Source organism: Hirundo rustica, chromosome 8, assembly GCF_015227805.2.
Source record: "Hirundo rustica isolate bHirRus1 chromosome 8, bHirRus1.pri.v3, whole genome shotgun sequence".
Taxonomy (NCBI): domain Eukaryota; kingdom Metazoa; phylum Chordata; class Aves; order Passeriformes; family Hirundinidae; genus Hirundo; species Hirundo rustica.
This window is the reverse complement of record NC_053457.1, coordinates 30359559-30385635: the sequence shown is the minus strand read 5'-3', so window position 1 is coordinate 30385635 and position 26077 is coordinate 30359559. Positions and strand designations below refer to the sequence as shown.

At 44.7% G+C, this 26077-nt stretch overlaps 1 long non-coding RNA gene across 4 annotated transcripts; it reads left to right on the top strand.

The window, feature by feature from the left end:
• Nucleotides 1-1225: 1225 nt before the first annotated feature.
• Nucleotides 1226-25619, top strand: LOC120755914 (uncharacterized). Of its 4 annotated transcripts, XR_005701920.1 has the most exons (5): nt 1226-1506; nt 21648-21852; nt 22419-22527; nt 23164-23326; nt 24502-25619. It is a non-coding gene; the product is annotated as an uncharacterized LOC120755914 (long non-coding RNA). The 4 variants fall into 4 exon arrangements; XR_005701921.1 differs by lacking the exon at nt 22419-22527 and having other exon boundaries at nt 23208-23326; XR_005701919.1 differs by lacking the exon at nt 22419-22527.
• The last annotated feature ends 458 nt before the right edge of the window (nt 25620-26077 follow it).

Here is a 26077-nt window from a genome sequence, read left to right as displayed (position 1 = left end):
GGAACAGACCTGGGATTCTGTGATTCCAGGACTGCTGCTTCCTGCTGCACAGTAGGTGTTGCCTGGCAGAAGTGTTTCAGGAATTAACAAAAAGCTGAATTGAGACTAGCAGAGCAAGCAGCCTCAGCAAACTGTCGAATCTACATTTTTCTTCATTGTTTTCTCACTGAACTATGATGATATCTGATGGAGAATTATGGATGGGGAGAAGGAAGGAAATGTTAGCAAAGCTTTAAAACCAGCCACTAGGCAAAAAAGGAAATTCTGGCTGTAGCAACAGAGAAGTCCAACAAGAGAGAATTTGGTTTAAGTTGGAGTGAGGGAGTAGAGAGTGCATGAAGACCCTTTCTGGGTCAAACAAAAAACCTTTCACTTTACAGCTCCTCCTTGTCCTCTTATCTAGAAAATGGACATTCACATGGGCATGAAACTCACACACACTCATTGCATGGGTGGCTTGCACATTCAGCTGTGGTGGTGCTGGCTGCTGTAATTTGTTGTGGTTTTGATCCAAGGACCTTTCTGATCTTTGGAAGATGAGCAAGACTAGGAACTGTGCTCTTACTGCACATTGGGAAAGAGCTGGAGACAGGTGGTGATCCCTAACACCAGACAGAAATACACAACTTTTCACTCAAACCAGTTTGGTGAAGGGATGTTTTGACCTTTTTAGTGTAACTGTGAAACCACAAAATGGTAAATGGAGGCTACAATGTGCTGCCCCTGTGGCAGTATTTTCTCAATTGCATTTTGCACAGAAATGGTCACATTTTCTTATGGGTGTCCCAGACTTTACTATTGGAGAGGATTGCATTTAGTGCTCTGCTGCAGACTGCAGCATAGCAGGGATCCCATGGTGTGACCTTCAAAACAGCCCAGGCTGGTGCACTCAGCATCAGTTACAGAAGTGCCTGGAAGTGTGGAAAACTTGAAAATTCTCTGAGATCTTCTCCAGTGTCTTAGAAATCACATGGGTGCCTGGGGTGTTGGCTCTCTGGCTGGTTTAAAGCAGAGGGTTGGAGATTCCACCTGTGCTTGGTGGGCAGTGAGGTTGCAGTGCCTTGTTGGGAGCTGGTCACAGGTGCAGTAAAATGGAATATTTTGTGCTCTGTCGTGGTCTCTGTTACCAGAAAACAGAGAGAGGCTCCCATGTGACTGTTATCACACACTGATGAGCTGAGCATTTAATGCTGGTCAGGAGTGGGCAGGAGGAAAAGGAGAGGAGCACTCACATCATTGTTGGTCATATCAGTGAAACTCAGGGGTGAATAAAGAGTTTGGGTCTTGCAGTGCTGAGTTGCAAGGTCTCTGTGCAGGGAGAGAGCTGTGCTGCCAGCCTGGAATTCTTCCAGGCAGCCAAATCCACCTGCTAAATAGGACAGAGGGGTGTGCACAGACCTGGGCGTAACCTGGATGAAGTCCTGTGGGGGTTGGTGATCCAAGACCCCTCATGGCAGCTCTATGCTCCCTGACTTTGGAATGCCACGCCAGACTGTGGCTGCAGAGGTAAGCACCAGCTGGGTGTCATGTGAAAGGGAGGGAGATTAGTGGGACTTGACAGCTCTGGACGCAACCAGCGGTCTTGAATTTCATATTCTTTTTGAATGAGGAGATCAAAGGAGCGTGGTTTGGAAGCAGCTGGGCAGCCTGTCATGGTGCATTAGGAGGGAACAACAACCTGAGTCCAGGTGAAAATGGCTTTTGTGGGATGTGGCTTTAGGATGGGAATATCCCCCAATGCCTGTGGACTAGCTGTTCAGTACACAAGTCCTTTGTCAGTTTGGTGAAGTGCTCTGCTGCCTGGTGGAATTTGCCAACCCTGGGTTGCATTTCCCAAAAGAGGGGACGGAGAGAGAGGCCCTTGTGGGGGCCAGATGGGGAGGGCTAAGGGGTGCTGAGCTGGAGCTGGCACCTCTGTCTCAGGGGCAGGTGCTCAGCTTGGGATCCCCTCTGCTTTGGACTGACAGCTGTCTGGGGAGGACAAGGCTGGCCTGACATCACTGCTGGGAAGAGGCACAGAGCCACCAGCAAGTCCCCAGGAGCACAGCAGCTGTGTTGGTGCTGTCCTCCGTGCATGGAATGGGCTCCAGGGAAGGATGAACACACAACCCTTGAACACATCTATGCTAAGATTTCTTTCCTAAAGTACCTCCAGGCTCCTTTTTCGTGTATTTATGCAAGGTTCTTTTGAACCCATGTACCCTCTTGATGTCCACATCCATAGGATTATAGGTGTGGTTGGAATCCTTCAGAGGGACCAGCCCTGAATGCCAGGCTTTCTGTAGGATTTCTGTGCTTAAGTTACCTCTGACAGGATGCTCAAAAGCACTTAGTATAAAGCCTGAGCTCCTCTGTTATTAGAGCTGCAGGTGCTGATATGGCCATTTAAGGGGAGTAAAAATAACTTAGCCAAAAGATGCCCTTTTATTAAGCCATCACTGTGTCTTAGGTAAAGTGTTCTTATTCTATAAATAGGTGTCACTTTGCCCTAGGAGCAGCCTGGTATTTTATTAACACTGTCTCTTCACTAGAACCTACCAGCTATTCTGTAGTGCTAAAATGGGAAAAGCTCTTAACTTTTATAGCCTATCTCAGTTCTTTGCTTCCAAGTACCTGTAAGACCATTGTATTTGGTTTAAGGTCCAGTTATGGCTTTTTTTTTTTTTTTTTTTAATGGACGCTTTTTGGTTTTGTTTTGACTTTTTCCCTCCTATTGATTTGCAATGCTACAGAAAATAACAGCTGAATTACATTTGGCTTCTCCCGCTTCCTTTCTCTTTGAGATGAGGTTACAACGACCTCATCTACCTAAATCAATAATGTGCACCCAAATCTAATAAAGATTTAGCAGGGCCTGTAAAATAGCATGTAGCCCAGATGGAAAGGGAGGCCCTAATGTCCAAGCCACTCATTAGCTATTTATCAACCATTAATGGTGAGAAGAGGAGCAGTGTGTGGGGAGAAGGACACAAAAGCAAGGCAGCAGAGAACCTTCCTGAATATGAGGAGGAGACAAAGACTGTGCAACACACGTGCAGGCTGCAGCTTGACACTGGCTGGGGACAGGGAACTACCGAAAAAGTGGAGTTTCAGTGGGAATTGACTTGCAGACTCACAGATTTTTTTAATATAAAAAAACCCCTGAAGTTACTGTTCAAGAGACTATAACTACAAATTGAAATACATCTGGCTTCCCATCAGCTGACCCTGCATTCCTTTGCAGATGTGAAAGCACAAAAAGCTGAATTTCCTGGAACGGAATATTGTAACATTTTTGATTATTTTTCAGTGAAGGAGAAATCATCTATGTGATAGTGGGCCCATCTCTGAATCAGTGGTAGTGTTAGGAAAAATCCACAATTTCCCTTTTTTTTTTTTGCTTTAATTCCAAGACTTTTCTTTCAGCTGAAGGAAATGAACATGTTTGGAAATTAAATGGATTCATGAAATGAATGGGCACCAAAGTTTTTTTTCACCAAATTGTCTGAGTGCAGAATAAGGCAGGCAGTGAGTGCAAATAGAGAAATATAACTTTTCCTCATTGTTTTTTTGTTTTAGTGGTGAAACATTTTTATATGGGTTTGAAGTTTTCACGCTTTTCTTGGGGGAGAAGTGTTGATATTTGTCGGAGATGGAAAATATTTTTTCAAGGGCTGGAGCAGTAGCACAAAAAGGAATTTGGCATCTCTGGAGTTTGTGGTATGCACAAATACAATCATGTTCCATGAAACAATATTTCAGATTCCAGCAATGCAGAACATAGTAGCAATTTCAAAGAAAACAGGAAATAGAAGTGATTAGTCAGGCAGGAGGAAGAATCCCAAACATGACTAGGATACCGAATGCTTTACAAAGCAGTAGCCAAACCCCTGTCTTTTAATCTTCTTTGAATATTCCTTCAATCTTGCTCTGTGGGTGGAAAGCCAAAATCAGTTACAGTAAATTTGAATTCTTTTTGATGAAGGCTGACTTCAAATTTATCTGTTAAACAGCTGCAACGAATCTTTTCCCTCTTCTGTAGGGACAGCTGTTCCTTGCTGCACAAATCTCACCTGGCCGTGGTGCAGAGCCAGGTGCTCTTCCCCGAGGTGGGTGTGGGAGGTCGAGTTCCTCTCCCTTTGCAGCATCTCCCATGGCCCCAGCTCTGCTGTGTGCAGGACAAGGATCTCAGCAGTGCTCCTTGCAGGCCTGGCCCTTGCTGGGGAGGAAGGCAGCTGTGCAGCATTTTTCAGGATGGACTGAGGAATCCACCGCATCCTTTGCCAGCTTGCTCTTGCCGTTAAAAATCTGCGCTGTATTTTCTGTTTGAAGTTGTCCGCCTTTAGCTTCCAGCCATGGGTTCTTGTTAAGCCTTTCCCTGCTAGATTAAAGAGCCTTCTGTGGCTGGTGTTTTCTCTCCATGGAAGTACTTAATACCCTGTAATCAAGTCACCCTTGGTCTTCTCTTTGATAAGCTCAATAAATCCTGCCCATCAGTCTTCTCACTGGAAGTGAGAAGCAGTTCCTCCTCCCCAGCCTTTAAATCCTTTTGGTGGCAGTTTTCTCCATCCTCTAAGTTTTGCAGTTTCTTATAAGACAGTAGAGATCCAAAGGCTGTCTGTGGTCTGAAACCACCATGATTAAGGGACAAACACAGCTGCAGCCCCCAGCAGTGCCAGGGGAACACAAATGCTGAGCTGCACGGCTGCAGCTGCAGTGGTGCTTCCAGAGGCACCTTGTTCCCACGTAGACTTGCAGGGCTGTTGGCATCACCTGCATTCCTTGTCCCTTGCTCTATAACTGGAATAAATAATTTTTTATGAATAAGCCCAGCTTACCCAGGTAAATCATTAAACGGTATGATTTCCTCCTGGGAGTCATGGATTGCCCAGAGCTGTGAGCATCACTTTTGCAGAGCTGTGGAAATAGCATCTTTTGAGGAGAGACTTAGGAAAGCAGAGCTCTCCATGACCATGGCTGGCTCTGGTTTGGCAGAGAAAGGTTTTGTCCCTGGGAGGGATGGCTTGGCAGGCATCCCACAACACATCAACCTTTCCTCTGTGTTGGTTAAACTGTCCTGAGCTTTTACAGCCAGAGGTTCTCTAGGAGATGCTGGATGAGGGAGAACCCCACAGGGAGTTCTGCAAGTTGTTTTATCATGTCCTGTTTTTTTGACTGGGTGCAACTTCTGGTTCTGCTGGCGGCTGTTCTGCACCTCCAAGGGTTTGCATGGCTCACAAACAGGTTTAGATAGAGTGTATTCATTTCCTTCTGCAAATATGCTCATCAATGCATGGCAAGTTTTCTTTGTCTGTCTTTCTCCATCAGGGCTGCAAAGGTTTGTATTTGTTGGTTTGTTTCCCCACCCAGAGCAGTAAACCAGCAGGCTGTAATTAAAGATCTTAAGAAGTTCCTTCATTTTCCAATTCCAAAGTTTAACTCACTGGAGCATCTTTAACTATCTAGCAGCTGAATCACTTGTTTTGGATTTCTTTTCTCCTTTATGGAGCTGGACAGAAGACCAGGGACAGCAGATGCAGAGACTCTCAGTGCTGCTGAGTTTATCTGTCAGCCAAAACCACCTGTGGCTGTTCACCTTCTCTCTTTCAGAGCAAGGCTTTTTTCCCAGCAGTGCTCCGATCCTGTATTTTTCCATTCGCTGGTTGCTACTGTTGTTCTCCTTTTGTTTCCAAAAAGAAAAAAAAAAAAAAAAACAAAAAACACAGATGGCTTTAGTGCTGTTTACCCCAGGAAACATTTTGAGCATTCAGTAATAAAACTGGGAGGAAATCCTTCACTTCCTTTATGCCTCCTAGCGAGTAACCACATCAATATGAAGTGAGGATGTTTTTTGGGTACTAACCCAATGTCACCGATCAAAACACAGCCATAAATACTTTCAAGATGCAGCCTTGAATCAGGATGGTGGATGAGGAAAAGCCACTTCTGTTTTGGAAAGGAATTCTTTCCTTCTGCAACCACTTTCTAAATGGCACTGACATTTAGCAATTAGCATACAAAAGCTTTTGTATCCGCAGGATCGTTTTTCATGTCAATAAACACATTCCTTCGCTTTTCTGTGCAATGTTTAATAATTCTCATTTCCTATAGGGGAAGAGAGCCCTTGTACTTTATTTGCATTACACAAATTACATGGAAGAAACAAAACCATATCTGATCATAATTATTAAATTAAAAACATTTGCATAAATCCTTTTTTTTCCCCCTCCCCTAATCTAGTTTGCTGTTGGTAAACAGCATATTATCTAGGTTTAGCAAAGCATTTGGTTTCTAGCCAGATTTTTGCATTCCCCTTGTCCTTTTTGAAGTTCTCTTGGCAGGCAGGATCTGCTTCTCCTAAGCTATCTGTCATCACACAAAGTGGATTCCAGCTTCAGACAACAAACGAGTTGCTATTCTGGATTCATGAGCTGAACTGTCATTAAGTCACTGCCTCTCTGCTCGGGGGTTTTAGGAATTGTCTCTGTTCCAGCCCAAAGCTCTGCTCTGGGAGCGACTCTGGGGGCTCTTGGTGAATGGCAGCACGTTAAATGGAAAACTCCGTGGTGCTCTCTGTCTGGTGGGTCCCTGGGCTGGGGGTTGAGGGGACAGCCTGGTGTGTGGGATGGATAAAATGGGAAAAGGAGGAAAAGAACTGTCTGGTCTCCATGGGAGCCCCTCAGATTTCCAAGGCAGAGTGACATGATGGCAGTTAAGATTGAAGAGAGAGGAATAAACAGAATAAATTAATTTCCCCCCAAGGCCTTGCCTGGAAGCGGGGGTGTGTGTTGACAGCAATGATCTGACACTTCCTACAGAGCAGGAGGGATCAGAAACACCTGAAACACCCATGGAATGTTTGTGCCTGGCAAAGTGGAGCCCTGGGCTTGCTCTTGTGCTGTGGGGCCTGTGCTCTGTCTTGATAACCACGAGCAGCCTGTGGTGGCACAGTGCAAGTCCAGCAGTGGGTGTTGATGTCTGCTGAACTGCTTGGCTGGAAGCTGCAGGGGTACAGAGAACGTGCTTGGGAGCCTCCGGTTACCTTCATTTCCTGCCAGGTGGCTTTCTTGGGATGCTGGAGGGGTTGTGGGTTTGGGTGGATGAATATAAAGACTGGGGCCACGTCAGGCTGCTGTTAGATAGAAGGTTCTGGGTGCTTGCTTGTGAGAGCTTTGGTAGGTTTGTGGGAGAGGCTATGGACTCTTTTTCCACCCAGTGCGCCTACTTTGGGACAACCTGACTTCATTCCCCTGCAACCACCTTCTTCTGCTCCTCTCGCTTCTTGGGGGAGTCCTTTTTGCCCTCCCCAGCTCTGCTGTTGCTTATTCATTTTCAACAGTATTTCTTTCTCTATGAGAGGGAGAATTCAACAGCAATTTTAGTCCTGAGCAGCAGAGGTTTTTGTAAGGAATGAAAAGGACACTTGGTGTTTTCGAAGGCAGCTTTTTGAGCATCTCATAAATAGTAGCATTTTTCTCTACTGCTCCAGGAAACCCTGTCAGATCCAAGCCTGGAAATCTTTTCCTTTAAAAGCTTGCAATTTAGCTGCTGGCATACTTTTCCTAACTGGAGATGCAGCAGGCTCTGGAAAAGATGGTGGCAGGCAGCCGTGGCGCGGTTACCCTGCCGAGATGTGCACATCCCACGTGAGATGTGCTCCCAGCGCTCTGCCCTGGAGCTGCCTCCCAGGTCTGTGTGTCCACAGAGGCAGCTGCTGGCTCTGCCCCGCCGTGCCTGGTGTTGGGCTGGGCTGGGCTCTGCTCCTCATCCCTCCCCTGCCCCACGATGTGGAGCTTTGCCTTGGTGCACGGGGGAGAAGAAGGAGTTTAGACATGAGTGGAACTGGGCAGATCACAGAGCTGAATCTCTCTGGAGCACACCACCTCCAGCCTTGCAGGGAGCACTGTAGGTGTCAGGCTGTGCTTCCACGGTATCTACATCTGGGGCTGCTCCAGCTGGGCGCCGCCAGCAAAACCAGCTGCTGGACAGCCCAGCTGCCCAGGGTGCAGCTCGCTCAGAGAGCAGCCTTGGAGGCTGCCACAGCACGTCCTGATTGCCTGGTGACCCTGTGACACACGGAGGAGATGGCAACGTCAGGTACCTGACAAATCCTGTGAAGGAAGGATTTAGGGAGCGTGAGTCAAAGGAGGGGTCCTACATCTGTGGTGTCTGGTCCAGCTACCTTTGCAGACAGGAGGCTCACATTGATTTAAATGGAATCTGGATTGATCCTTAGCAAATGAGATCATTTGCAAAACTGAAGCCTTTGTTTACTTGCTGGATTGGAGCCTAACTCTTGGTGGGGTCCCAGAGACAGAGAGCCAGGCACTTAGCTTGAAAATGACTTTATTGCAATAATGTCATTACGTTTTTATTGACCAAGCATTTCCACAAGTGGTGAAAGGGGATTATTGGGAGATCGGGATGAATGTGCATTATGTCACTCTTGAATCATATCCTGTTTGCAGGGAAGATGTGAGCCCCTGGTGGAGTGAGCCACCAGGGAGAGGGGTTTGTGTGTAGGAGCTGTGCTACCGTGTGCAAAGGAGCTGGGGGCTGCCTGGAGGAAAGGCTCTGGTGGAAAACTGCAAATCCCTATCAGAGGAAATGCTTTCAACGTATCTAAATCAAGATGCATGGGATTTTATTTTTGCATGTGCTACATGTCCCTGAGCTCTTTTTGTCAACTGACAGTCATTAGACAAAGCTGCATTGCTTTGCAATTTACTCATTGCAGGGCCGTGACTTAACTGCTAACAGACTAATATTTTTCCTCGTATGTAACTTATAATTTTTTGGACTTGCATCCAGCTCCTGCCATGGATTAAAGCTGCAGAGAGGTGTGCCACTGTTCTCCAGGCACTGGCAGCCTTCACATGGCTGTGGAGCACGGCCAGATGTGAAGTGTTAGCACACTTACCTGCAAAGGCCTTTTCCCTTGCACCCACACTCAGCTAGCAAATGAAATACAAAGATCACCATGGCATCAATAAAACATTCTGTCAGCAAGTCGTGTAAGTTACCTGGAAGCTGAATTCCATTTACAGGAATGGCAGCGGAGTACACTGGCTGCAGATTTTCCCCCCAAGAATCAGTTTCTCTGATTGACTGCATTTGTGTTTCATCATGTGTTTCCATCACAATTCTGTGTTAGGGAATCTTGTTTCCATTTGTGGTATTTTTATAAGGCTTATGAAACTAAGTGATACTAAACCAGGAGGTTTAGGGGAATGGTTTTCAAGAAGAGGCAAAAAGACTGGAAAAGATTTCCTGTGTTTGTTAATATTCAGCTGGGCTTCGGTCTTTAGATCCTAATACTCTGCCTTGGAGGCTATTTTAAAATTTATTGCTCATAAGGGAAACTTTTGGCATCTGTGTCTAAATGTACTAAAATATTTCTCCTCAAAACCACCTAAATTACTTTTACCCACATTTTTGTGACTTTGATTGTGCTGAACACGCCCAGCTTCAGTGATTCTTATGCACAGGAGTTCTTGGTAGGATCATCGTGAGATATGTGACCATATGACATATCTTCCAGCACTAGTGACATGGGCAGTGTGAGGAGCTGAGGGTGAGCTCAGAGCCAGTCCAGACAGCTGTAGAGGAATGGCCTTGCAGAGGGTAATGCTGGGTTTTTCATTTCAACCAAATTTCTCATTCTGTGCCAGAAGTGATTCTCTTGGATGTTGCATTCTCATCTAAATTCATATTTGGTAAGGCAGAGGAATGCACCTCACGCTAATCTTTTAGGGTAGAAGAATACAACTGAAAATCAAGTTTCTTATATTCAGGTATTTAGAATATAGATTAAATGCCATGCTTTAAATAATACAGATAGAGCTTAGGGGTAGGAAGATAATGGTTTTTTTCCTCCCAGTCTGTGATTAGTAAATAGCATTGTGTTCATATCTCTCCTGCACTAAATCTCCTCGAGGCTGCCGTGCTCCTGTCCCTGTGGCCACGGGAGCTGTCCCCAGGCAGAGAGGCAGTGGAGGGCTCTGTGTCTGCTCAGCCCATGTTCCCTGCCTGGCTCTTGCCCATCTTTTGCTCTGCTGTGGCTGCTGGTTTTGGGCAAAGGCACTCTTTGTGTCTGGGTCACAGGGGCGCCCATGGCTGAACAGTTTGTGCAGCCTAATCCGTGGCTGTGGCACGAAGTCACACATCTCCCCAAGTGATATTTTATCTAATCCATTTCTGGCTTTAAGCAGATTATAAATTTCTTTCACTGAGCTTCTGTTTTCACAGAAATAAAGGAAGCGTTGTAGATGAGTTTGCTGCTAAGATTTGTGTGTGTGTGTATGTACTGAGGATTTATTTATTAGATTTCTAACCATAAACAGTTTAATGTTTTTGAATTACTGCTCAGTCTCATTAAGTTTGGTTGTGACCTTGAGCCATACATTTCTAGGGCTCTTGCTAATGGACCTTTTAAATGATGACAATGACATACACCAGGCTCTTTGATAGGGGAACCACTGCCACACTGCATATTATTTTAATGTTATTCTACAAAATAACCATTATAATATCGTTATTATTTTTTAACTCCGGTTCCATTTTGTCACACCAACATTACAACAATCTACATCTGAAATATTTCCTCATTTGTGCAAAGCACATTTCTCTGCCAGGGGTAATGAAATGACCAAGCAGTGACCCTCATTTTTATGTTTCTCCTACTGTGAAGAGGAATTGAAGATGAAATGTAGAAGCTAATAGCTGTGCAGCCCCAGTGAATCCAGCAAATCTAAAGAGCCCAGCCATGGGATACATTTAAATATTAAAGCAGTTTTTATGTGCTCTAAACAATATTTGATGCAGCCCTCAGTATGCTTTAATCTGGCTAAATGGTTATTGTGTTATGTGCCCTAGCTGTAAAACTGTCGAGCTCTTTTGTGGTCAGGATACTTCTCCCCACTGCAATTTAGATTTGACATCGATAAACATAAAGGACCATTCTCTAAAATGTATCCTGAACAAGTTAATCCTGCATGAAGCAGGGTGCTTAGAAACCATCCACATTCATTTAATGCTTCCTTCCTGATGTGCACTGTAACAATTGTTTGTAGGGTGGGGAAAGTGCTGGTTTTTCAAGGGGGAATAAAAGGAACTTGACACAGTTCAGTCCTACAGTGACAATGGCACTGGCAAGGCTCAGGTCTGAGGGAGGAAAACCTTGATTAGTGGTTTTGTCTTCACTGCTGACTCGTATAGAAACAATGACAAACATCTTAATTTTTTCTGTCTTAATTGCCTCTGTCCGCTCTGGCTGACCTATTGCTTTGGAAAGGAAAATGCTTGCTGGAAGTTGGCTGCTCAGGCTGATGCAGCATCTCCAGGTAGAGTTGTTGGACTAAAGAAGTTTTTTTGCCTGTGTCAAGGCTGTGACTGAATTTCCTGCAGTTCTGTGTCTCTTGAGGGGTTTATTCAAGGCCAACAAAGGCGCCAATGGAATTTCTTGCCTCTTTTTTTTTGTCTGATTCATGTCCATGAGATGTGTACAAATCTTTTTGCCATTTTTTTTGTCTCCCAAATGTGATTGAGATAAGGTAGTAACCTTAAAAGTGAAAAGGATCCATATAAAGAAATATTCCACATTTCTTCAGAAAACCAGGCTAAATATGGAGAATATACACATTCTGGGTTTTTTGCTTCTAATTATGAGATAAGCCACCACCATTTCACCATCTCTTCCTTCTACCCCTGAAGAAACAAAATCCAACCCCCAGCACAGCGTGGCTGTAGCAGTAATAAGAAGAGCATTTAGTAACCTCTGGGAACAGAGTTTCTGAATTATCCTGAAATCTCGAAATTACTTTAGCAATCTCCTTTAAATCCCAAGTGGGCAGTGATCCATATTGTAAACCCTTCACATGTAATTCGACACAATTAGCAAATTCTACTTCTGAGACCATCTTGTGACTTGTGCTGGAGGTGTTTCCTACAGAGGAGCTGTGGGCTCTTTGGGGCTGGGTGGAGCTAAATGAATCAGTCCTGGGGGAGAACTGACACTGTCCAGCTCACCCTGGGCCAGCATGATGTTGATTAAAGAAAGTCTCACTTATCCACTGTCAGAGGAAATGTTTCCCTGTTTATGCCCCAGAAATAAAGCAGACCACTGCACAGGATCCCAGCACAGGTCTTTTCTGGACTCTGGGTTGCTTCTGGTCAGACCTGTTTTCCTTAACAAAGTGATTTTCCGATTCCTGTAACTGACCTTCCTATCTCAGAGTCGAATGATCTTTGTCAGTCTGACTCTTTTATGATCTTGCTAATGAACTTTCCATTTTATGCTCCTTGTCTGATTAGCAATGCCAGAGGTTTAACCAAGCAGAGATAATTCATCAGTCTGAGCCACAGCTCTGAGGGCATGGTGTCAGACCCTCCCTTCCCTCTCCCTGCCCTCTCTTAGTTTCTCTCTGCTCTGAGATCTTCTCCGTTTGTTTCTGAGGGAAAAGGCAGAAGCCTGCTCCTGCTGCTTATTCCTTAAGTATTGGTCATTCTTGACTCATTGACACTGAAATTCACAGCTTTTTTTTTAAAAAAACCCTTAAGCTGCCATTTATTTTTAAAATCCATTTGAAGGTTCATGCAGATCAGTGAAAACAGAAAAAATAAATGCGTAGATTCTGACTTGCTATGTATAAAAATAAGTGATTATTTGCAGTTTGTGGGTGCAGCTACATTTATTTACGCTCCAATCCCTTTTCTTTCTGATGTTGTTTTGATTTGCTGCCCTTGAGATTCAGAAATGAAATATTTAACCTGTTTCTGAGTAAGTGGTGAAGTCAGTGTACTGTAAAGAAGGACAGGGGTTCCTCTGAGAATGACCGTGTATGACTCAAGTGTGTCAGTTTGATCTTGAGCTCCTTCTCTGCAGATTGCAGGAGGTTGTTTCCTTTCTGGAGCTGTTTTCTGGGATTGGGAGTAGATGCTCAGTGCATCAATCCCTGTGTGGCTGCTGCCACACCTGCACTGGGTTAGTGGGCTGTCCACGCTGACCATCTCTTGGCCACACTCTTTATCAGGTTGTATCAGTCCCATGCCAGAATCCTGGTTCAGGTGGGGAGTGTGCAGAGCAGGGAGCAGCTGGGATGGTGGGGATTCACCTGACAGAAGGTTAAGGTTAAGGTCCCTCCCTTCAGTGGCAGAGTGGGCTCTTAGGGACACTTCAGAAAATCTGGTTTCTTCCTGGAACCAGGAGCAGACTTGCAGCAACTCTACCAGAAAGGCTGGAATCAGAGGGAGTGAAACCTTGCAGGGAGTGAGGATAGATATGTGCATGGGAGTCCTCCCTGTCAGAACCTGCAACAACAGCCAGGTGAGGTATTTTTTTGGCTGAAAAGTCTCTAAGATAGTTTGGCAGCTCTGGCACCTTTCTTTGGACATTTTTTAATAGCTTTTGGCCAATTTCATAAACATTGCGAATTTGGTGGATTCACCAGGTTCACTCAAGCTGTACCAGATTGTGCCAGTGATGGTTTTAAAGTTATTTCCTCATAAGCAAGGGGTGCAAACCTGTATTCCTTGTGTACCCACAACTACCAGAATAAAACTGTAATCATTAATCTGTCAGTGACACGTTCATTACAGTGAAAAAAAAGAGACTTGGGATGTTCTGCACAAGACACCATTCATTTATTAGCTCCATGAAAATCAGAAGTTCTGCAGTGTGGGCACTGCAACCACTGTCTCTTGATGCTGGGCTTAGTTCCTGTGTACAACACGCAGGACATGCCAGACAGAGCACGCTGGGATCTCTTTGTGATCACCTCCCCTCTGCCTAACATGTGCCCTTCTCACTGCTGCTGCTACAGAGGGTAGGCAGGCTCTAATTAAAGACAAGGAAGGATGGATCTGCATATGTTGTTTGTGTTTGGGGACTGTCTGGCTCCGAGGAGTAATAATTGGCTACAGGGCCTTTCACCTCTGTGCCATGGCTTTGAATGTAGATTAGCTTAGTGACTTTTAATGCTATTACTATGTGACAGCTGCTTTACGTGTGAAATTAGCTGGTTGTTTGAGTGCTCTTCCGACAGGAAGTCAATATCAATAATTACCACATCAAACGGTGTTATTAGGGCTCCTTAAAAAAAGGTATCATTTCAAGTTTCATGAGCTTGCTTCAAGTGTACATACTGGTGTGTGTTTTAGCAACATTGAAATAATTATAAATCCACTTAATTCCGTATTTGATCTATGTCTAGAAGAAATTCATGCTCTAGGTAAGATATAGCAGCAGCATCTAACTGGAGAGCTCCAAAATCTCTCTGCATTTGTGGTCCCACTATAATATAGGGCACGTAAGCTTATGATGCATTCAAAATTAGTCTGTGTGACTCTCCCCTGCATGTGTAAAAATCACAGTGAAAAGGCAGCATCAAACAGAAAAGGTCAAGGTAGCTCAGGGAAAAGTCCTTCTTGATAAATGACTCCCATTTCCATGGGGGGAGCTGTAAGGAGAGATATGTCTCTCTAGGCCAGTTGATACAGCTGAATGAAACAGATAAGCTTTTGGACACATGGCCTCCTGTTTTCAACGTGCCAGCCCTAGGCTGAGGCAGCAGCTCAGCTCTTGCTAAGAACTTTTGCACTTGGGCAGCTGCAGCTGGTTTTCCTGAAGAGGGATGGTGCATGTCCCCCTGACTGATTCCACCCCTGCTGGTGGCTGTGGCTGGGCTGTAGATGTTTGCAGGAGGAAGCTTTGCCACTTGTCCCGTGAAGAAAAGGTGACCTCGTGAGAGAGACCAGGGAAACGGGCTGAGGCTGAACGCTGACCTCAAATTCTTTGTCCTCTGCTGCTTTTTGGAGTTGTGTTTTCCATGGCAACCCTACCAGCAGCAGTAACACAGCTGTGAACCTTTGCCTCATTCCTCCTCCTCCCCACCTGAGTGGGAAGCTAATGATGCAGCTGGGAATGTTGACTAAATGTATTTGTGCTGGAGAGCAATGGCTCATGAAAGTTAAAACTTTCCGTGGAAAAAGGGTTTTTTTTTGTTTTGTTTTAATTTTAAAAAGAGCTTTTTATTGCATAGTCCTCCTGGGCCACAGAGAAAAACAGCTCCAACAGAAGAACCCAAGGCTTTGCAGGTCTCTGGTGGTGTGGAGATCCTGAGCCTGGGTTTTACTGCTGTTCTTTGCTTGATATGATACCAGATTTGTGCAAAGAACAACAGATCCAACAGAAAAGGCTTGCTGAGAAAGACACAGACTCACCCTGCTCTGAGGGATGAAAAGGAATATCTGACATCTTGACATTTTTCATAACGTGGAATTCTTTTCTCCCAGCAGGTTCTTTTCAAGGTGATCAAGGGAAATTTCTCAGCATGACTTCTCCTTGCTTATGATCTCTAGATTTTCTCCTTGGTAGATTCTGTAGGTTTGCATGCAATCCCTTCCTCCTCAGAATCATGTAATACCTATATATACTCACACATTATTATGGTAACTTGTTCTCCACAGTGTGAAAACTATTAAACTCCCCCTAATTATGCAATCCCCCACAATCCATGTAGCCCCTCTTATCGGGTAATGAAGCCATTATTCACTAACAATTTAAACATGCAAGTCTTCGAAGGTCTTTTGTAAACAGATAAGGTGATGTCTGTTAGGGAAGAGAGCCTCCAGGCTATCACAAAACAACGCACATGATGTGAAGGATGTTCCTGAGATCCTGCAGAGACACAGTAATAGAGGATACCTTGATTTGCAGTGGCACAAGGGGTGGCTTATCAGGCCCAGCTTCTTGGGGAATCTTCAGAGAGGGTTTTTAGAATAGGTTAGAGACACATCTGTCACATCCAGAGTTCCCTTCTGGATGACCTCCTAAAGCCCTCTCCAGACTGCTCTTCTGTGATAGATTCATGCCCAGGCAAGCACAGGAGCAGATTTCCACCAAAGGAAGTGGAAACGTTGCCTAACACAGGATTACACAGCCACACAACAGGTTGGGACTACTCTGTGAGCCCTTTGTACTCCCTGCTGCTTCCATCCCCGTCCTGGGGTGCACCTGAGCCTCTTATCCTCTGAAAAGCCTGCTGACAGGGCCCCAAAGGAAAGGCATGCTGAGAAATGCTGAGCTGCAGGATTGACCTGGGCTTCAAAATAGTCCAATTGTACAGGTGAAACGCTCGATGGGAAGGATCATGAAGAGAGGGGTGATGGTCATTTAGCAGCAAGGAGCGGGAGCAGTGCTTTGTGCAAGGGAAAATGAAGTGACAGGAATGGGAGAGGGAACCCAGGGACACGTGGCACAGCCACACCATGTCTCAGTGGGGTGGAGATCTCTTTCATCACTGCACCACACAAACAGCTGCCTGTCCTGCTCCAGATGTGGTTCATACCTTCATCACAGACCTCTTTCTGCGTGAAAAGCAATTCCCCCGCAAATGGCCCTTCATTAGCTGTGGGGTCATGTCAGAAACGATCATCAGTGTGTTGCTGATGTGGCCAATGCATCTCGTGAACTCCCTGACCCCAGCAGTCAGCAGGATTTCTTTATGTGAGCACTAATATGAAAAGCATTAACATTAATAAAAGAGCTCTCGCCGTAGTTGGTGCAAGGGGTCAGCAGAAGTTTACAGACACCTTTGCCTAACATTCCTATCATGCTTGGCTCTCATCTTGTTTTTCACAGGCTCTGTATAATGATATAATTCCCAAATCCTTCTGCAATCCATCAATATAGCAGGAATCCAGCCCAACTGGGAGCCACCCTAACTACACGACATCACCCAGCTGGGGGCTGCTCTGTCTGCTCACATTCACTCGTTTGTGGTGTTGTGTCAACTCCTCATCCTGCTGGGGAACAAGAAAGGGGGTAGAGCAGATAAGGATTTGAAGAATTAGATTTATTAGATTTTTTTTATTATTATTTTTAGAAACCTTACCCTCATGGTTCTCTTGACCCAATCAAGAATCTCCTCCATGGACACGACAGCAGTTTCCCGATGTCCCTTGATCCAACACACTCATCTCAGATGACATCAGATGAGATATCATTGAGATAATATCTCAGTGATAGATGCTGGAGGTCTTGAACAGTCCTTACCCATTACAAGAGAATTTGAAAACAGTGCCAACAAATGGGGGAAGCAGAATCTGTTGTGAAGGGTAGAAGCCTTTTTTATTAATACCTTTTTCTTTAAAATTAGAGGTAGTTTTTTAAAAACTATAACTGTGTATATCAACCTAATTTTTACTTACAAAAATCTAGTTTTCACTCGGATCAAAGAACATAGAGGTACAGACAGTACAGTATCCTGACTGGTCTGTAGAGCAATAGCATACATTAACTACAGAACTTGAATGGCAGGATGTTTTATTTTGGAGCCCCAGAAAACATTTGGGTGCCATCTGAGCCATCACTATTCCCTGTACTCATGGGAATTGCAAAGGGGGGTCTCTCAGATACCCATGGCTGGGAGCTAAAGGTTTGGTGGCCCTTTGGGTATCCCAACTTCCCGTGCTGGGGAGGACTGGAAATACTTGTAAGTGAATGGCAAAGCTGTTTCAGCTGCAGAATGAGCTACCTGTGTCTATATAAAAATGTGGGTAAACATAATTTGGGTGCTCACATCTGTTTGGGACTCCTGATTCTGTAATCTTTACAGCAGCAACTGAGCATCTCACGCTTCCTTTCTGCCACTTGCCTTATTCCAACTCCAGCGCTGATTTGCAGCCTTGTGAAGCAGCTGTGGGTGGAAGAGCTCTCTGTAACTGTTTTGTCAGCCTTGCAGAAGTGCTGGGATGAGTGTAGGTAGGAACAATGGCTCTGGCAGTCCCAAGACAATAGTATCTTTTTTGTTTCCAGCCTGGAGTGCTCTCCTAGCTGTCTGGCATCTCGCAGAGCTGGTTATGTTTCAGAGGGGAAAAAAAAACCAAAAATGTGGATGCTTGGCTGAGCTATGGGGCTAAAAGTTCATTGTAAAACAAATGGTATTTCAGCTCTCTGACTTATTGTAGGCGATGTTTACTTACTGCAGGAAGGTGATGATATTTTCTGTGCTCTTAACAGTGCTTTTTTGCTTTTGATGGCAAAATGTGATTGGGCTTGTTGGTAACTTTCTTTCTCGCCCAGTTGAAGTGTTTCATCCACTTTGCCAGGGTAGCCATATCCCAGCTTTTTGGGAACCTGGGACCGCAGAGGGGGATGGTGATTCCTGGCCACATGTCAGCCCCACGGTGAGGTGGACAGTGTCTGTGTCTGCTGCCCAGCCTCTTCTCTATGACCAGTATGAATGACAAATTCACCTTCTCCACCTCTAATTCTGCACCTGCACCCAGGCTGCAGGAGCTGCAGCCCTTCCAGGGTCACAGAACAGCCTGGGAAGGCTCAACAGCACAGAGCCCAAGGTGGGAATGCAGAAACTGCCAGGACTTGGGCTCTTTTACTCCCCACAGCACCATCAGGTCCCACCTTAGAGAGACAGAAGAGGCTGCCTGGAGGGAGGTTTGGGATATTTCAAACATTAGCTTCTGTGGGAGTTGCTTTATTTCTGGATTTGTTATGCTTGGTTTGTCTTGCTGGTTTTAAATATTTGTACAAGTGACTAGAGCTATGCAAACTGTGCCTGAAGGAACTGTGAAACACAGGAGAAGGATTAACTGGAGGTACTCAAGCTAGTCAGTATCCTAACTAAAAGGATTTTAGGGAAATTGAAGGAATATGCCAGAAGAACAAGGAAGTATTTATCTTATTTATCTTCCTCTGACCCGTGGAAGCAAATGCCCAGGGAATGTACTTGTCTGATGGAGAGGCTAATGGTGAGAGCCTGGCTTTGAATAGGTTTATGGTTTGCAATGTCTTTTAAAGCAGTAATTAATTTGTGTTTAGACATAGCAATAGGTAGGGAGGCTGCCTGTAACATCACTGTTCAGACACTGGCTTCTGCTGCCAATGTTTTGTCAATATTTACTTTTTTGTTTGTTTGTTTTTGTTTTGTTTTGTTGGGGATTTTTTGTGTGTGTATGTTGGTTTTTTTTTTTTTGAGATGTATGAAATGTGTAGTAACCTTTGAATGCCTGTGCAGATATGGTCAATCCAGCCCCTGTCCCATAACCCACAAGGTGAGCAGCACCAAAAATGCTCGTTGCCATCACATGAGGCAGTGAAGTTTAAATTTCACTGGACGAGTTTGGGCAGCATTGAAGGGTTTAAAAATACCTAAGCATGGGACACATCACCTTCCCAAACACACACTTTGCTATCTGATATATCAAATGACAGGACTACAATTCACAAGTATAATAATTCCGTGTGGAAGCAAGTAGCTGCCTTTTAAATTAATTGATTCCTTCCTGTCAGCTGCTGTAGTGGAAGGCAGTGCTTGTTAAGAGAAATGTAAAGCTGCCAAATGGAAAACACTGAAAACTAGAGATATCTTGATATGCAGAGAATGGCAGTGGTGGTGAATAACTGCATGGAACACAAGCACACTGGGGGTTGCCTGAACGAAAAAAAAAATCCTTTATTATTGCTGCTGCCTTAACTGCTGGTTAAAACCCACTCAGCTGACAGGATTAATGGCATAAATCCATTAGAGTGAGAGAAATGAGGGAATAGGTTTCCTCTAACAGCATTGCTCTGTAGACAAGCACCTGAATATCATTTTTATCTTGTTTGCTGAAGAGGGAGGATGAAGAGACCACCTTGATGTGATGCTAATAAGATCTAGTTGCTGAATATCATCCTCTGGAAGAAAAAAAGAGTGGTATCTGAGTGCCTGTGACTCCCAGGCTTGAATAATCCAACACTTCTTACTGCACAAGCGAGAGCTACTTTTATAAATTTCCTCTGCATTTACCACTTTAATTTTTTTTCTATAAATGCAGGAAAGAAAACAATAGTAACTTGGCATTACTTTTGAGTACTGCAGAGGTGGAAGTTTCTCTGCCTTATTCCCAATTCATTAACCTCTCAGTTCTACCGTTTAAAACTGTGTTTTGATATTAATTAGGGTTTTGTTTGCTTGGTTGTCTCCAGACTGTTCACTGATTATGCTGAACGCTAGTGAGCTGAAATAGCATTCAGTAAATAGAAACGCATCCTATTGTTTCACAAAAGTTTAAAAGAAATAAAAGTATTCTTCAGAGGGAAGCCAGATTTAACAGCCTGCTGTCCCCTTACAGCAGCATGTGACTCTTTCAGCTCCAGGGGGAACCTCAATTCATGCAGCAAACTCCCCAAAGAATTCCCGTTTTGTAAACTGCTGCAGACGTTTCTGTGAGCAACAACAAATCGAAGCTGGCAAAATCAAAGCCTGCCAAAACTTGCTGAATATGAAGGCAAGATGTTTTCCCTCTCTGCTCTCGCAAAGCAGAACGTCTCCCGCAGCCTCTGCCTCTGTGGATGAGCTGGGATTAATTCACTAACACACATGCAAATTTCCCTCCTAGGAAAACACGCACGTTTTGGAAGACAGCACCCGACAGAAAGGACTGTGTCTTTTGGCTCTCACTTCCAAACGAATTTGTAGGCATGAGAAAAGAATGCCTTCAGGAGGTTTAAAAATAGTTCTCATAGCTGGAATTTTCGTATCATACTTCCACATGAGCTTATCCACTTCTGCTCCCCTGTTAAAAACGGAGATGGGAGAGAAATAGCGGGAGCAGCAAGTGTTATCTGATAACTATTTAATGTGATAGCATTACTATCTAACAGAATTTGAAAATGGTGCCTGGCAAAAATCCTAATTCTTTAAGCTTCGTGTTCTGGCAAACAGTTTGCTGGAGATTAGCACTGTAGTTATGATTAAAGTACAATCTGCATTATTCCACAATTTTTCCTTTCTCGTAGCACATTATGCTAATCACGCTATATTCCATTTTTCAATAAAAGGTCAGCAGTGCACTGTTTGTGCAGAATGTGCAATTTAAACTTCATGTCTGTCATTAGAGATAATCTAGGTTTGCTGTATCAAGTGAGGTTGTCATAGAAACTAGACCTGAGATCTCTGTTTACAGCCTTTGGAGAATAAACACTTTGCATTTATTCTACTGAAAAATAGGCGAACAATTAAATAAGGTTTGAAAACAAAACCGTAATGGCCCAGAGAGAGATGTCATTCATCAAAAATCAATATATGTTATGCAGCTGGTAAACTCCAAGCATTCAAGCAGTTGACTGACAGCAATAGGGAAATATTTCCCGGGGGGTGGAGGGTAAGGGAGTAACTGATAGTGTATCCTAATGCCTGGAGCAGAATTAATTTAAATTTGCTAATAAATTTTGTTCCAGGAATTACAACACTGAAGAATATTTGTTTAAATTTCTGCCTTACGTCAGGTAAAGCTTTTTGTGTTGGCTATTTGGATATTTTAAGAGCACCGGGAAGCATTTTACTTTTTATTTTTTCTGCGACATTCTTCTCCCTATTGTAGCCGAACTTTTTGTTGCGGATTATAACGAGGTTTGCAGGCATCCTAAAAATATCTCTGGTGAATGTAGCTTCATTAGTGAGCAAAAGGGTTACAGCTTCCAGCTGAACACGGAGGTTTTATCTCGCTCTTTCTGTGACGTGCTATTAACTTGGAGAGCTCACCTCTGTCAGGCAAGGGTATTTACCAATGTTTCAGGAAAGGATTAGAGAACTGTGTGGACAAAGACAGCTTCTGCGGTTACTGCACAGTAAAATCACCAGCACTATCAATCTTTTTTTCCTCAGGGCATAATCATATTACCAGCTGGGTGTTTATGTCGGGGTTTTGTCAATGGCATAGCGCTTCTCTGCTGACGAGGTGAATTATGAGGATCGTGTGCCTTCTGCAGCATCTGGACACTGCCTGGTGCCACAGGACAGGGGCTGTGATGAGCAAGAATGCACTGTTTGTCTGCCATACCCTCACTCACAAAGGTGCACCCGAAAACAGGTGGGCTGCTGCCAGCTTTTGAGGGGAAAGTGAAACACAAAATGTGACCGGGTCTTGAAATCACACAGAAGCGAGCAGAGCTCTTGGTTAAGGCAAGCTGGATGAAAAGCTTTTGCTTCTGTGTCAAAGTAAGGATTTTTCTCCCAGCAGACAGGGCAACTGTGTTTTTTTCCAAATGGGAGGTATCCAGGGTGTAAAGCAAGGCAGCAAAGCCTGATGCTTTCTGCTGGTGGGAGCTGTGCCCAGCTCGGTTTGCTGCAAAGCATTTCTCTTCATTTCTCCTGGCAATGAACGTGATCTGTTAGTCTCTAAGGCTTGTCCCTGCTATCTCATTTTCCTAGGAAAGAAGGAGACAGCTCTGCTAAGGGCTGCCTGCACTGTGTTATGCCACAGATGAGTTTGGTCTTTCAGGTCCATACAGAGCTCCATGTTCAAACCCTAACAGAGGAGCTGCACTACTACGGGCTGATGATCTTGTGTTTGTAGATCTGCAAGTCCTTGCTTTTTAATGAATGCTCAAACCAACACCAGGTAGTTCTGTAAATTCAATTTCTCTCTCTCTCCAGAGCAGAAAATCTTCCCATGCCTGATGTGTTTGCTCAGCACCACGCACTCCCCTCCTCCTAATTATCTGCTCTATTTGTATTTCTTGACCTCACATGCATCACTAACACGGTAGGTCTGTGAATAAAGTCCTGGCTTGTTGAACTACCATGCAGACAATTTTTTATGATACAATATAAAGCAATACAGTCCTAGCAGGAAGACAGACCTTGAAAAGCACTTTGTGTTGTGCCTGTGCCAATGCTGAGACTCACAGCCCTGCCTTTGGGTGACTGGCACTGCATTGGTTGAGATACTGAGAAAAATCATCACCCGTGATAAGTTGTTTATCCTGGTCTTAAGCTTCCCTCAGAGCTATTCCTGCCCCTGTGCCGCATTAGCACTGGGCCCCGAGCCCACAGACGCTCTCACACAGAGAAACCAAAGCAATGCTGGGGCTCCCAGGCAGCATCCACACTCGGCTGAGCAGCCTCAGAGGCCTGGGAAAGCCCTGGGGACATCTGCCCCTGGTTCTGCAGCCTGGAGCTCAGGCCATGGCAGGGATCAGTGCCTGGGTTTGGGAGGGATGGGGTCTGCCTGCCTCTGTGTGTGTGTCGGGTTTGCACAGGCTCTGATTGTAACACTTTAATGTCAGCACATCGCAAAAGCTTAGGCTGGTGGGTACACTGCATACCTGAGCTGGCAAACAGCTGTCTGGAAGGAATGGCATGGCAGATCCAAAGGAATTTTGCCTTTTTTTTTTTTCAGCCTGGCTTCATCTCACAGCTGAGTTTCTCCCCTCCTCCCCCCAGGAAGAACATCTCCTCTCTGGTTTTGGCCCTGGTTTTATTGGCTGCATTAGCTGGAATGTTGATGGTCAGTGACTCAATCGCCCATTTGTGGGTGCTTCGCAGCCCCCGAGGGGCAGGAGGTGAGCTTTTGGGGCTGTGATGGTGATGCCCGTGGGACTCAGGGGGTGAACACCCACCCCCGGCGGCTACAAGCCGGGCTTTGGGCCTGATGAGAAGTTTTTTGTCACCCGGGTTCTCCCCGGGGAAGGTCACATTCACACCTGGACCTGAGGGTGTTTGTCCCTGCTGCTGGGGCAGAACTGGCTCAGCTGTGCTGTCCTGTTCTGGCAGCGCTCATAAACCAGCAAAGGCTCTGGAAATTACCCCCAGATTCATTTCTGGGGCTTTCCACCAGAGGACTGAAAGCTCCCTGACCCCAGGGTGTTTCCACCTGGACCTGTTGCATGATGTGAGTTATCCTTCCAGTTAGAGATGACTGACGGTGAGAAGGAGCATTCTCCTGCTCCTAGATCTCTCCTTCAGTCTATGTAACAAAAAAAAGAGTTTAATTTAAAAATCCTTGGTTTGGCAGGTAGTCGAAAGATGTTCTGTCCAAAGTCTTGCTAGGTAAGGCACACTTTTTGATCTGTGCTGTGCTACATTTTCTGACTAGGCAGGAATCTCTGCCTTTTCTAAGCAATTGAGTGAATATTGGAGTGCATCACAATCTTCTAGTTAGAGATGGAATTATTTCCCTTCAAGCGTCTTCTCACTTTTTTTTTTTGTACATACCTAGCTAGGTTCTCCTGGTAAATGATTTGCCTTGTAATTCCCTGCATTGATTAGAGTTCCTTCACGCTCAGCATGGCTTTTTCCATTTCCAGCTTCAGGCTGCTTCTCATTTTTACCCATAAATTTCTTCTCTCTAGTCCCTTGCTGCTGTCACCTCTTTTATCCCCCAGTCTGCATGCTCCATGCACCTTGTTCTCCGTGATCCTTTCATAGGAAATATCTACCGTGGCTGCTGTAGGAGGGATGGGAAGGGCAGTGATTGCTCAGGTTGTACTGGTTTTGCTAAGTGATGGAGCCAGTGGCTCTTTTTAGGAGGGAGTTTCCCCTGCACTTGGCTTGAGCTGGGCTGAAGTGAGCGGAGTGAAATTGCAGACATAGATTTTGTTGATGTCGCAGTTAGGAAGTCTGAGATGGTTTTGGCAGTTATCAATGTTTTATTCTTAAACTTGAAGCGAGCTTCTTCTCACAGAATGGATGAAAAATTGTGTTCTGTTGTAACTCTTTCCTTTGCACGTTTCTCCAGGCCTTTGGAGCAAGCTCTGCTCCAGGGACTTTATGGCCTTATTGACTTGGTGGGAGCTTTTGGCATGCAGGGTGATGATGACAATGTCCCAAACCTTGCACAGGGACACAGAAGGGCAGCCTGAACCCCAACGCTGTGCCAGCAGTGCCAGATGTCAGGATTTGCCGTGCTGCTGCTGCTTCAGATCCTGGACAAACAGGAGAAGATTGATGCAGCAATTGAACCAACGTTTCTTGAAAGCTCTTGTTGAAAACAGAGTGCAACTTCTGTGATGGACACGGTCTCTATCTCCCCAGGTCAAGGAGGTGGCTGTGGTGGCTTGATACCAAAGCTTAATTACCCTCAGCACTCAAACATTCCCAGAAGGCTGTGATGCTTATGAAGATGGGATGATTATCACGGCTCTTCTGCGAGGTTAATCTGTAGAGATGGTGTGTTTGCACGGGGTGATGGGTGATTTGTCACATTCACCGTGCCCATTTCACCGAGACCTCCGCTCCCTCTGTTTGGCCTTGACCCCTACAGCGTGTGATGGGAAGGGACAGCTTCCTCCAAGCTACCTGCTCCTGCCACCACCCTGGGCGCTACGGGAATAATAAAAATAGCAATTAATAATAATAATAATAAACCCTATTCAGTGCCTGCTGATTACTTCCCCACATCTTGGGCTTTTCATTCAATTGCTCCCAAGTATTATTAAAAAAAATTATCTTTGCATGGTGTTTTACAATATTTTTCTGAAGGAAATGACTGCATTTTGCACATGCTGAAGATGATTTTGAAGGGATCTACATCAGAAAGAGAAGTGGCAGTTGCAGATTATGGCTAGAATTTACTGGGAAATTTTAGTTCTGATTTTTATTTTTTTTTTTTTTTTTTTTTAAATAAGAAGGTGTCTCTACAAATTCTGTTTTTGAAGGACTGGGTTATAATGTTACAGCTCTTTGCTGCCTGTCTCACACACAAAGGTTTTAGTTTTAATTTATGATTGTCTGTGTATCTTTATTTTCAGTTTTAAATAAATAAAGAAATAATCCACGGGGAGAGTTTCACCCTGTCAAAAGAGTTATTTTCCAAGATGGACTAATTCAGAAGAACAGTCAGTGCTTGGCAAAACTGGCATCTAGGAACTAGGGAGAGAAGAGGGAGCTCATATGTGACTCCAGAGCTCAGCAGTTAAATGGTTTTGTCTCCAGCTTGGGCCAGCAGATTTTGTGCAGCCACTGCAGGGAGAAAGCAGTGGGGGAGGAGAGGGCAGAGGCTGGTGCTGATGTTTTTAATTTCTCATTTACTATCAGGCAGCACCATATGGAGCAGAACGGAGCATATAGAGGAAAGAGGGATGGATGCCATTTTTATTCCTTGAGCTTCTTGTCAGAAGAAAAGGAAAGCGAATTCTCTGCAGGTAGCTTGAGCCTTGCCAGAAAAAGTGTTTTTTATGATTGCTGATGCTGGTGAGGACATTTTATTTAATCAATTGTGTGGGATTTTTTTTTTTTTTTTTTTCTTCATAGGATGAGTAGGATTGGCTCGTGCCTCTCCAATATTTTCATAATGTCAGTGCATTATTTTCTTG